At 42.1% G+C, this 11,343-nt stretch overlaps 1 protein-coding gene across 7 annotated transcripts in view; it reads right to left on the reverse strand.

Annotated features, from left to right (window-relative positions):
• PDE4A (phosphodiesterase 4A) overlaps positions 1–11,343 on the reverse strand; it is a 510,240-nt gene that overhangs the window by 35,221 nt on the left and 463,676 nt on the right. The window lies entirely within an intron of this gene.

The raw sequence follows: 11,343 nt of genomic DNA on the forward strand, positions 1-11,343 counted from the left end.
GGACTCTGGGAAACCCTCCATAAGAGGACAGAGTCCCCTGGATTTAACCCGTTCTCTCCTGAGACCAAATGCATATATACTTTATGTAATCCAAAAACCAACTTTCACCCTGTAATTTGCTCTTTCCATTCAGACAGGATTAACTCTTCCCTCTACTTTACTTTTACCCTTAACAGTTTCCAGCGATCCACATCTGCACCAACCACATGATTTCTGAAGCCATTTTAGCCCCATTCAGCAACTCCTTCCCCTATTTCCATTCCCATCATTTCCCTCTCCAAGAGGGTTTGCTCTCACAGGACAACATTTGCAAATAAGCCCGGCAGCCCAGTCTGGACTGGCTCTGAATGTCAGAAGGCCCTCATCATAATGCCTTCCTGTCCGTGTTCCCCATTCCTTGCGACCCTAGGCCTATCTGGTACTGGCAGCAGTCGCAGCAGCAACTAGCAAAAGGCTACCAATTAGACGTCTCCATGGTACGTCCAATATATGGCTACCCAGGTGAGAAACATAAGCTGGATCCTTGTAGCTCCCTGGCTGGGGAAGCCCAGAACAGGCAGCAATGCCAGTAAGGCTCCAACAGTTTCCCTGGGGTATCATTTACCGACACCAGACTTCTTCCTAGTGTTGAAAGTGGTCGCACAGCTCAAAAACTGGCAAGTTTTTAAATACACTGAACCAGCTCATTGCCTAGGACAGACATCTCCAATCTAGTGTCTTCCAGATGTGAGAGTACAATACTCAGCATTCCAAATCGGCCATTTTAGCAGGGGTGCAAGTCAGTTGAAGTCACAAGCACCTGTAGGGCACCATGTTGAGGAAAGCTACTCTAAGGGCAGAACCAGCCCAAGATATTTTCCTGCTTGAGACAAGATGGCGTCATCCCATCACACCGTTCCTTGCTTGAAAGCTGAGTGAACTGGCAGCTTCAGTGGCAATGGGACCCTGTTCTCTATCACAGCTGAGGGGAGAGACTGGCTGAGGGTGTATGGGACAGCCAAGGGATCACCCAAATCAGCTCTTTCTTCCAAGAGAGAGGGATGGGTGGGATGGGGCTCAGAGAGAATGGCCAGGGGACCTGTGTTATCTGCAAGTTGCTCAGCCTGGAAGGGAAGCACTGACATAAGCTTCAAGTACTGCCTCATTTCTGATAAAGAAGGAAAGCAGTCACGCTTCTCAAGAAAGAAGAACATCTACAAAGCCAGGATAAAGGTGAAGGAATAATTGGACAACCTGAATTAATTGAAATCAACAGGACCAGGCAGCTATTCATACAAAGATCTGTAGAAGCCGTCAATTTTAAGCAATATTACATGCAGAAGAGTAGGAGTCAGACCTAAGTCATAATATCGCACTACAACATGGTGAACAAGAACACCACCAAAACCAGTAAGACACAGTCTGTTGAATACCCCACTCAGGCAGCCAGTCACTGAGGGAAAGCTTGCCTGAAGAGAAAGGTCTTCACCTGCTTGTGGAAGGACAGAAAAGACGGGGCCTGCTTTGCCTTTTGTGGGAGTTCCAATGTCTGGGAGCACCAACAGAGAAGGCCTTATCCTGTGTCTCCATCAAATGCACCTTTGGCAATAGTGGGATCACGAGAAAAGGTTCTCCTGATGATCTTAAAGGGAAATGCAGCCCTTTAGATAGTGTGGACCCAAGCTGTTTAGGGTTAGAACCAGCACTTTGAATTCAGCTCCGAAATGGATCAGCAGCCAGTACATGGGGCTGTACATGTTCTCCTGCACAAGCATATCTGAAAGGAACAGAAGCTGAACAGCAATGTCGTAAAGCTCCTGCACATCTCTTGCTCACATTGAAGAAATCTGCACAGTTAAACTTCTGGGCAGGTTGTACTCCATTTTAGTTAGTGCCACCAGATGAGGAGAGTATTTTGATTTTCTATGTCAAGCACCAAAACACAGTATCTTTGGATGAACTTAAGAGTTTATTGAGCAATTCTCAGAAATAATACCTGTTCTACTGAAAACCTAGGAAAAATATTTGTGACCTTAAAGTAATGGAAAAAACCAACTGCAGGATTTATCTTTTGAAAAGGAAAGGGGAATGCTGTATGAAATTACACGTTTGCAAACTTCAGCACTGGAAAAGTAGCCAGTATAATGGCTTAACTTCTGTTACTTAGCATAGTAAGTCACACTAGAGTAGAGCCACTGGGTCACTGGCAATTTGTTAAGTCAATTCCTTCTTGTTCCATTGATTCAAATTGGCATACTTTAGTTATAACTTACTACACTAAAGTAAGTCACAAACAGAGTAGGCCCATTAGCATCAATGGAATTTATGGAGGCACTGACTCACCAAACTTTCTCTAGTGTGACTTACTATGCTAAAGCAATACGATTTCAGCTAATGTTTAGAATGGAGCATTAGGAATCAATGTGATTTTTGAGACAGTTCCCAAAACTGACCTAGACATTTACTAAAGAATAAAAAAATAAGAATAAGAATAAAAATAATTTTGTATGTAAGATGAATATACTGTAGTTAATATTAAATCCTTGACCGAAGCTCTGGGGAGTTAGTTCATCATGATAGACTGGTTAAAAAAAAAAACTATGACTTTGTATTAGCGAAGGCTTTCACGGCCAGGATCTAATGGTTGTTGTGGGTTTTTCGGGCTCTTTGGCCATGTTCTGAAGGTTATTCTTCCTACCTTCACGTAGGAAGAACAACCTTCAAAACACGGCCAAAGAACCCAAAAAACTCACAACAACCAAACGATGAATTATCACCAGAAGTCTGTGGTCCAAGTATGGGAGGGGTCATTTTGCTGTGGGGCCCACAGGCTGCTAGTGGGGCATATGAACTAGGAAAAAAGTACAGTAATATGAAAATGAATGAAGAAATGACACATAGAAGAAGATCAGACTGGAACAAAGTTCAGGGCAGCATATACTGCCACCAGCCCTCACTCAAATGATTAAAAAGGTCTGTTCGAGGTGTCTGAAGACTGGTCGCTCTGGAATATACTAATCTAACTCCTTGCTCTAGGGCAGACTTCTCAAGGTAGCACCTTCCAGATATTTTGGGCTATAGCTCCCATTATATGCAACTGTTGACTAAATTGGCTGTGATTCATAGGATTTGACCTCCTAAGTAGGGCACCAGATCAGGTAAATCTGCCTTAGAGGTAAAATACAAGATGGAGTTTTTACAGTGCTATATCTGGAAGTACTACAGTCCAATCTGTTGATAAGAGTAATTTTATTTAAACTAAATTGGTTTAAATTACAATTTAAAATAAATTAGGACAAATTAGAAGTTGATTCACTATTAAAAACATTCAGTTTAATTATATGACCCCTCCCTCCACCCGTATACCTTGCTTGTTACAGCTTATTACATATATTTTTAACAATTTCTTGACCTAGATTGACTCTACCTTTAAATCATCCAGGAAATCTGCAGCTAGCTTCAAGGAGAGACAGAGAAAGAGATAAGGACTTGACTCTGTCTGCACAGATTGGCAGAGGAATGAGAGCTAGGGTTACTATTCTAAAAGAATCAGCATCTCTCAGGAAACTACTGAAAGCAATCCTAGAGATTGCAACAAGGCCCCCAGTGATTTCCAACGTTATGTCAGGCTGAGAGAAATATGAGGAGAAAAGTCTCCCTAAATAACTTCAGAGTTGGAAAATACGGCTGATCAGGTCTGGTTTTTGTTTGTTTTTTTGCACAGCTGTTAACAAGAATATATGGTTTCTCTCAAGGCACACCCCAAAATCCAAATTCTTCTGACAATGTCCAGTAAGTAGAGTGGAGTGACTGGAGACACTCAGGTCTAGTAGATTAACCCAAATAATATATATATAAAAATTCTCTCTGCCTATTGATCAGATAACATTGTGAAGGACTGCAAACAACTTAAGAGGTGACCAACTAGAAGTGATGAGTTGGGCACACAGTTACAAATGATATTGTCCAAGGACACCATAAAAAGCATTTCACATAGGACTGGGGGGGGGGGGGGAGAGTGACATTTTAAGAAGGGAATGCGGCTCCTGATAAGGCTTTAAGAGTTGGAGCTGATAACAAACTTAATGTGAGTTAGATGGGGAGAGTTTACACATTCATCAAAACTGAGTGGTAAAGCTTACCATATGCACAACACAATGTCAGGCAGAGAACAGGGTTCAGATTACCTTTCCCACTACGTGAAAGCTGTTTCTTATGAAGGGTATTCAAATAAAAAGCCCCTCCCACGGTACAGTGTAAAGTGACATTGCCTTGGAGTAATTTTACTATTTGATCCAGTTGGAAATCTAACCCCTTCAAAGATGCATGTACTCTTCTAGTTCTTTCAGTCCTTTATCGTAGGATTTATCTTCAAGTCCCTTCCAGCTGCTATGTAACCTGCTTGACTTACGCCCAGATACTACTGGGTTCTGACAATACCCAATTCATGCTTTTCACATTTTGGTAGTAATACTCCTATTTAATGGAACCTAAAATGGCATTGACACTTCATGTCCCACACTTATTAGAGCATAAGCCCCTTTGAACTCAATGGGACACCCGAGTAAATATTTTTCGGACTGTCCCCTTATGGAGCTAACCATGTGGCACATTCAAAGCACATCCTTACCCTATTTTAGCTTTGACAGAACACCAGTTCTGATTGAAAAGCAACCATAAAATACAGTATAGGATTTCCAAGTAATAGATAGGAGTTGAGGAAAGCTATGAGTTCACTACACCCTGGTTTTAAGGCTAGATTATTGATGCACCAGGACACAAAAAGAGAAATATTCAGAAGTACTCAAACTGGCAAGTCTGAACAACAAAATATAGGAAAATATCTTTTCCAGTTTAACTTCAGGAGGAAGCTCTTTTGAGGTCTTAAACCCAAGTCTGAATTCTATTGCTTTCTGGGCTTCTTCTGTGTAATGAGGCAATACACAGGCTTCTCTCTGCTGGTATCTTTTGCTTTACACTCAACGTAAGCCTCTCTTTACAGTTGAAGTGCTACTTAAGATCATGATACATCCATGGTGGGGAGGGGTTATGTCATAAATTACATCATCACTGAATAACAACACAGCCATCTATCAAGGATGCTTTAGCTGTGGATTCCTTGCACTGTCAGTGGGCCGGACTCAGTGACCTTTCCGGTCGCCATCCAGCTCTACCATACTATGATTCTATGATCCAAACACTTATGCAGCTACATTCCAGACAGCTCCAGAATGAATCACTATTTTTCCAGTAAATTATACTTGTCTGATATGCTCTCAGGCAAAGGGTAGATAAATCAGATCTCCCTGAAACAGAAGTTACTTCCTGAGAGATATTATATTCATCCCATGCAACTAACATATAGTGAGAATGTCTGGAAGTTGAGTCATGTCAACTGGACTTCTTTCTTATTAGACTGAAATGTTTCACTACTCATCCAAGTAGCTTCTTCAGTCTGAGGACAATTGGTAGGAGATCCCTGATATATCCTCCATATTGGTTTCACTTCCCCCTGGTCTGAATAGGCTTGTTAGATGGACAAAGGACTGGGAGTGAGTGAAAATCCCACTTTTGCAGTCCTTCTCCACCCATTATGGGCTGTTAACAGTTGTTAACCTTAACAGCGGTCTTTCTGGTAGGTGTGGTCCTGATCTTTCTGGGGATGGATGAAAAGGCATCCTTTTAGACACCATCTGTCTAAGGGCCTTAGACAGATTGTGTCTAAGGCCTCCACCCCTGTTGAGTGAGATTTTCTATATGCACATGTATGGCCTCCCTGACCCCTCTCTCAAACCACCTATCTTCTCATTCCAAAATGAGTACATCTTGGTTATCAAACGAGTGTGGTTTATCCTTCATAGGAGAAAGCAAACAGCCACTGAACAGGAGAATGGCCAAGACCACATTCAGCAGTGTTCCTTAAATTTGGGTGGAGAAGGTGAAACCAATGTGGAGGTTATATCAGGGATCTCCTACCAACTCTCCTCAGACTGAAGAAGCTACTTGGATGAGTGGTAAAATGTTTTAACCTAATAAGAAAGAAGTTCAGTTGCCATGACTCAACTTCCAGATAATCTGGATGACTGAGGATCTTCAAGGATTTATTTATTTATTTATTTATTTATTTATTTATTTATTTATTTATTTATTTATTTATTTATTTATTTATTTATTTATTTTTACTTTATTTTATTTTATTTTATTTTATTTTATTTTATTTTATTTTATTTATATCCCGCCTATCTGGTCGGTTAAGACCACTCTACGTGGCTAACAGCATAAAATAGTATAAAAATTTTTAAATAGAAAAAACTTTAGGAGAGGGAGGAAACAATAGGAAAGGGAGAGGAGAGGGCATCAGGAATTGTCTGGAGGGAAGGCCTGCCGAAACATCCATGCTTTTAGTTGATTTTTAAAGATACCCAGCGAGGGTGCCACGCGAATCTCAGGAGGTAGGTTGTTCCAAAGGTGAGGAGCCACCGCCGAGAAGGCGGTGAGAGTGGTTTTGTTACTCTGTAAAATGATAACCTGAAATGAAATAGTATGTAAACTAAACAGAAGGTACTATCTATAGGTGTGATTCAGCAAAGGAATATACTGATGCATACATATACGTATGCATACACCCCTTCTTTGGCGGCATGTTGTATTCAAGTCTTAAGAGACTAAAGTCACTAAAGTATTTTCTTTCCCTTGAGGAGCATTCCCATACCCACTGTAGAAAGACATCTGTAAGTACCAGTCCATTTACAGTGTCAGTGGTAGTGGGAGGTTTGTGAGAAGTATATTCCTTTTCTTGATGCTTTTCTTTACAGCCCGCGCAACCCCTTCTTGGGAGCTGAAATTCAAAATACCTGGAGGTGAAAATATTTCCTATTTCTGGTGTTAGATGCAAGGACCTAGTATTCTCCATGGACAAAAGCAAGCTGCATCACACAGAACATTTGGGTTGCAGGGAAAAGAGGGCTAGAATATATTTCTGACTCCTGAAATAAGGGTATCTTCCGGTTTTGGGAATAGCTTTCAATATATACCAATTTATTTGAGGGCAAACAGGCTTTTGATTTCTCCTTTTGGTATGCTGTAGCCAAGGTGGACCCTCTTGTGGTTTTCTGATGTACACTGGCTCTCAAAGAAAAGCACTATGTTTAAATATTTTTCAGTATGACGCAGAGAACCGGTGGCCTGAAAGAGACACAAAGTTGACATCAACAACCATCTATCAGATCCCAAAACTCTGGCTCGGCAGACAAAGCAAAACAAACTAAGGCAACCCGAGCACCTGGAGTGGTCTCGGAAGCAGTACAGTCTGTCATCAGAGAAGGGAATTACCTTCTGATCTTAAAAGGCAATCCTTTATCACACTTGGGTATCCTCCAGGATACATCCCTGAGCCTGGATGCCTATGTCTCAGCAGTGGCCAGAAGGATTTTGAGCTAGTTAAAACCAGCTGTACCTGTTCAAGTCTGATCGAGCCACAGTGACACATGCCTTTATTACATCCTGCTTGGACTACTATTAGTATTTCTATGTAAGGATGTCTTTGGATGGTATTCAGAAACTTTAGCATGTCCAAATGGTGCAGTAAGATGGCTAATAAAAATTGGTTACAAAGAGAACCAAAATCTCCTGTTATAACAGTTTCACTGACTACTCATCTGTTTCTAGGCCCAAATCGAAATGCTGGTTAATGTTATCAGATGTACAGACTTAGGTCTAGGGCTATATGAAGGACTGTCTCTCCCCATATAAGCCTCCCCAGGTTTTAAGATCTTCAGTATAGCTCCTGCCCCTGCAACACAATGTTTCCATCAGGTGCCCCTACCTTTCCGCCACTGGTGTTCATGGTGACTAAATGGCGCCAGTCCAGACTCAAATGCCCTGCAGTCTTCTAACAAAACATGCCCACTCTTGGGAGCAGACCCCTCATTTCATGAAACCCCATAAATGGGCCCATGGTTCAATGCACAAGGAGTCCAAAAGCTGCAACAAGAAGACAGACATCCCAAGCCATAGCAGCTTCCAGAAAGTACTAGACAACACATCGTCTGTGCTGTGAGAGGTTCTGCACACAGTAAATCAGGTCAAATTTTACAGTAGAAAACACAGCTCAGAAGAAGCACCTCACAGAAATAATGGGAGAGAGGGAGGGGGTGGAGCAGGAAGCTCAGTAAACATGCTACCTGCTGATCAATAGGAAAGGTCAGATTTGAGAGGTCAGCTTGATAAGAATTAGCCCAGATATGGCTCCTTTGATCCTGGGTAAGGGGATTCAGAGGGCAAACCCAACATGCCCTATAGTTTCAAGGCAATATAAGCAAGCTGACAAGAGAACCTCCTTCCATACCTCTGTATTGAGGGTGGAACAAGGCCTTTCCATAAACAATGAACCTAGCTGACAGTATAATACTGTATATTGACCTTGAGCCTCAGGTAGGCTAAAGGTCAATATACAGTATGACAGCTTTTTTTTCTTTTCCTTATAGTTAAGGGAGTTTCATGCCAAGAAGAAAGAAACAAAGAAAAGGCAGAAATGCAAAGATGGAAAATGAAATATCAACTCATTTCAAGCTAAATTTCCTGTGACTTCAGATTACTAAAGTGTGATTTGCATTGACTGGGCCCATGCAGTGATAATATCACAGTGGATCAACCCTTCCAGTCTCTTCAGGTGTCTCTAGCAAGCTTTGAGCGTGAAAGGTCTCATATGATGGGACAGAGAAAGGCCACAAACCAAGGTTAAACAAATGGGCAAGAGGAAACGTTTATCTTAAGTGGCAGATGTTGAGCATCAATTAAAAACAGCAAAATGAAAATACAACAGAACATGAGAAAAACTGAAAATCCGTGGGAAAATTCTGTAGTGCAAGCCTCACCAAAATGAAAAAGAAGCCTGTTAATTTCAATGGGGCTTGAACAGGAGAACATCTTGGTGATCTTTTCGGCCTCATATTAGGGAACGGGGTTGCCATCGCTATTTTTCTGCCTTAAACAGTTTTGGTCTGCCCTGTCCTAGACTAGTTCTTCAAATCTTGATAAAGTCGATGAACACCCTGCAAATCAGTGTCATCCTTCTCCCTTGACTGGCTACAAGAACCTTGGATTTCCAGGATTCTGTTCAGAACACTACTGGAAGAAGCAAGCCTTGCTGAAGTTTAACACATGGTGATTTTCAAAGTCCAGACTTTTAAGACTCAGGGGCATCACTGGAACTCAAGACTCAGCAGAACCGGGGGGGGGGGGATTTCTTGCCATTGTAGTACAAGTTTAGTAACAACAAAGACAAGGAAGATGCAGAGTGATGTTGGGGGTGGGGGCAGGGGGAGTGGCAGAGGGCTGAAGGCCAGGTAACTGACAAATACTGTAATATGTTATTGGGATAGGTCAGACACCTACACCTCACCCCAAAAGCACTGGATACCCAGATTTTGTTCAAAACCGGACTTACAACTTTTCATATCAGAGTTTTTGCAGTTAAAGAAGACCACTTCTCGTCATTATTGATCTTTTCTCTGGCACTTAAAGGTGGGAGAAGAGGGTCAGTATGGGTCCCAAAAAGAGGGGGGTCTAATACATCTTGGAAAACAAAGTCTTAGAGAAGAATGTGTGGTTTTCAACGCTGGCACAGACTTTGCTTTAGCATGGGTACTGACATTCCCAGAATTGGCCATTTTTGTGAAATGCTCTGTCTCCCTGGTTAGAGATGAACTGTGCTACAGCTGCCCAGCTTTTTGTTCAATGTTTGAACTAACATAAAATGTAAGAATACCCAACCCGTTATTGTATTTAAACATCAGAGAAAGTGTCAATTTTTCAAAACAATGGAACTCTTCCAAAAGTCTAAACCCACAACACTTGTACAATTTGATATTTATGTTGTTGTCACCACCATCTGAATGGAGGACTTGTTTCTTCTGAGAGCCTTGATTCACTAACAACTATGATCTAACAGTCAAGCAAGTCTGAGGCTGCTAAATGGGTGAGTCTAAAGCCATTAATGATATTCTTGGGACAGAAAGAGAACTGATACCAAATTTCTCAGATGGTGCTTTGGGGGTGCTTAGGGGCTGTTCACTCTAACTGCATTTCCTATGCTACTGTCGTGGGTTCACAAAAACTGTTGCTTTTCTCTGCTTTCTTGTGCTGTTCTTCAGTTATCATATAGTGTCAGGATGACAGAACAAGGGAATGTGGGACTATTGAAGGCCTAATGAAGGCCAGTATAATTCAGTGGATAGCCTTAAAGGCCCTGCACTGAAATCTACCCTTAAGCCATGAACTTCCTCTGTAGATTCAGGCTGAATAATGTGGCAACAATCTGTCTCAGAGGTTTGTTACGAAAGTAAGCCAAGAGCTATCCTTCTACTATTAGCTGTATAGCCACAAACAGAGCCTCCCCATCTCCCTAACACACAACTTGGAGAAATGTAATTTAGCAAACACGTCTCCCTCACCACACCCAATGCTACACACCCAAATATTCCTGGCACATGGCCCTCTCATGCAGACAAACCTTTCCATCTACACTGCTCCTGACTGCCCCGACAAATCACATGAAAGTACACAATGCCATTGATAACCCTGAACACCCACACAGTTCTGTGGAAGCACATGTGCAGGCACCGCAGCCACGTACCCTTCCTCTTAGACACAAACACCACTCTCACAGTGACCTCTATCTACACAATGACATTCAGACCCCCAAAGATCTACAGCTCCATCACTTGGGCAGATACCTTGCAAATGCTAAAGCAAGCTATAGGCAAACACATACACATACGTATGTGTGCGTACACCCAAGGCAAAAATGCAACAGTACCTTAACCAAGTTAAGGAAACAGAAGACATATGGACTTGTGTCTTCCATAAGCACAATTGGTCCATAGTCCTGAAAAACAACAATTCTTGGGGGGGGGGGGAGTAGGTAGTGTCTGCAAAAACTGCATAACCCCAAATAAAGAAAACTGATCCAGAGTTCTAAAGCATACAAAGAGACCACCATGTTCTGCAACCTTGTGGTTCAATTGACACAGACAAGCACAACAAATCACAGCCCTGGAGCTCATATCCCAGAGACAGGCAAGTTCTTCAGCCCTGTAGCAAAGAACCTGCCCAGTGCCATCACATTGGTCCATGCAACACAGATTATACAGCTATGATAAAGGACAGCAGCCACACTACATGTGACCCCTTCTCTAATGCCTATAGATCAGGAGAGTATCTGATACAGAAAGCTATCAAAGCTTTCCTGACTGTATAGCCACAAAGACAAGGGGCAATACAGAAGTGGCAACAGCTCCAATGTGACATTGCAGGCAGCCAGGAAGGACATAGGCCTCCTCCAGTCTCTCTTGGCAGGCAAAG

This window comes from Pogona vitticeps, chromosome 2, assembly GCF_051106095.1.
Source record: "Pogona vitticeps strain Pit_001003342236 chromosome 2, PviZW2.1, whole genome shotgun sequence".
Classification (NCBI taxonomy): Eukaryota; Metazoa; Chordata; class Lepidosauria; order Squamata; family Agamidae; genus Pogona; species Pogona vitticeps.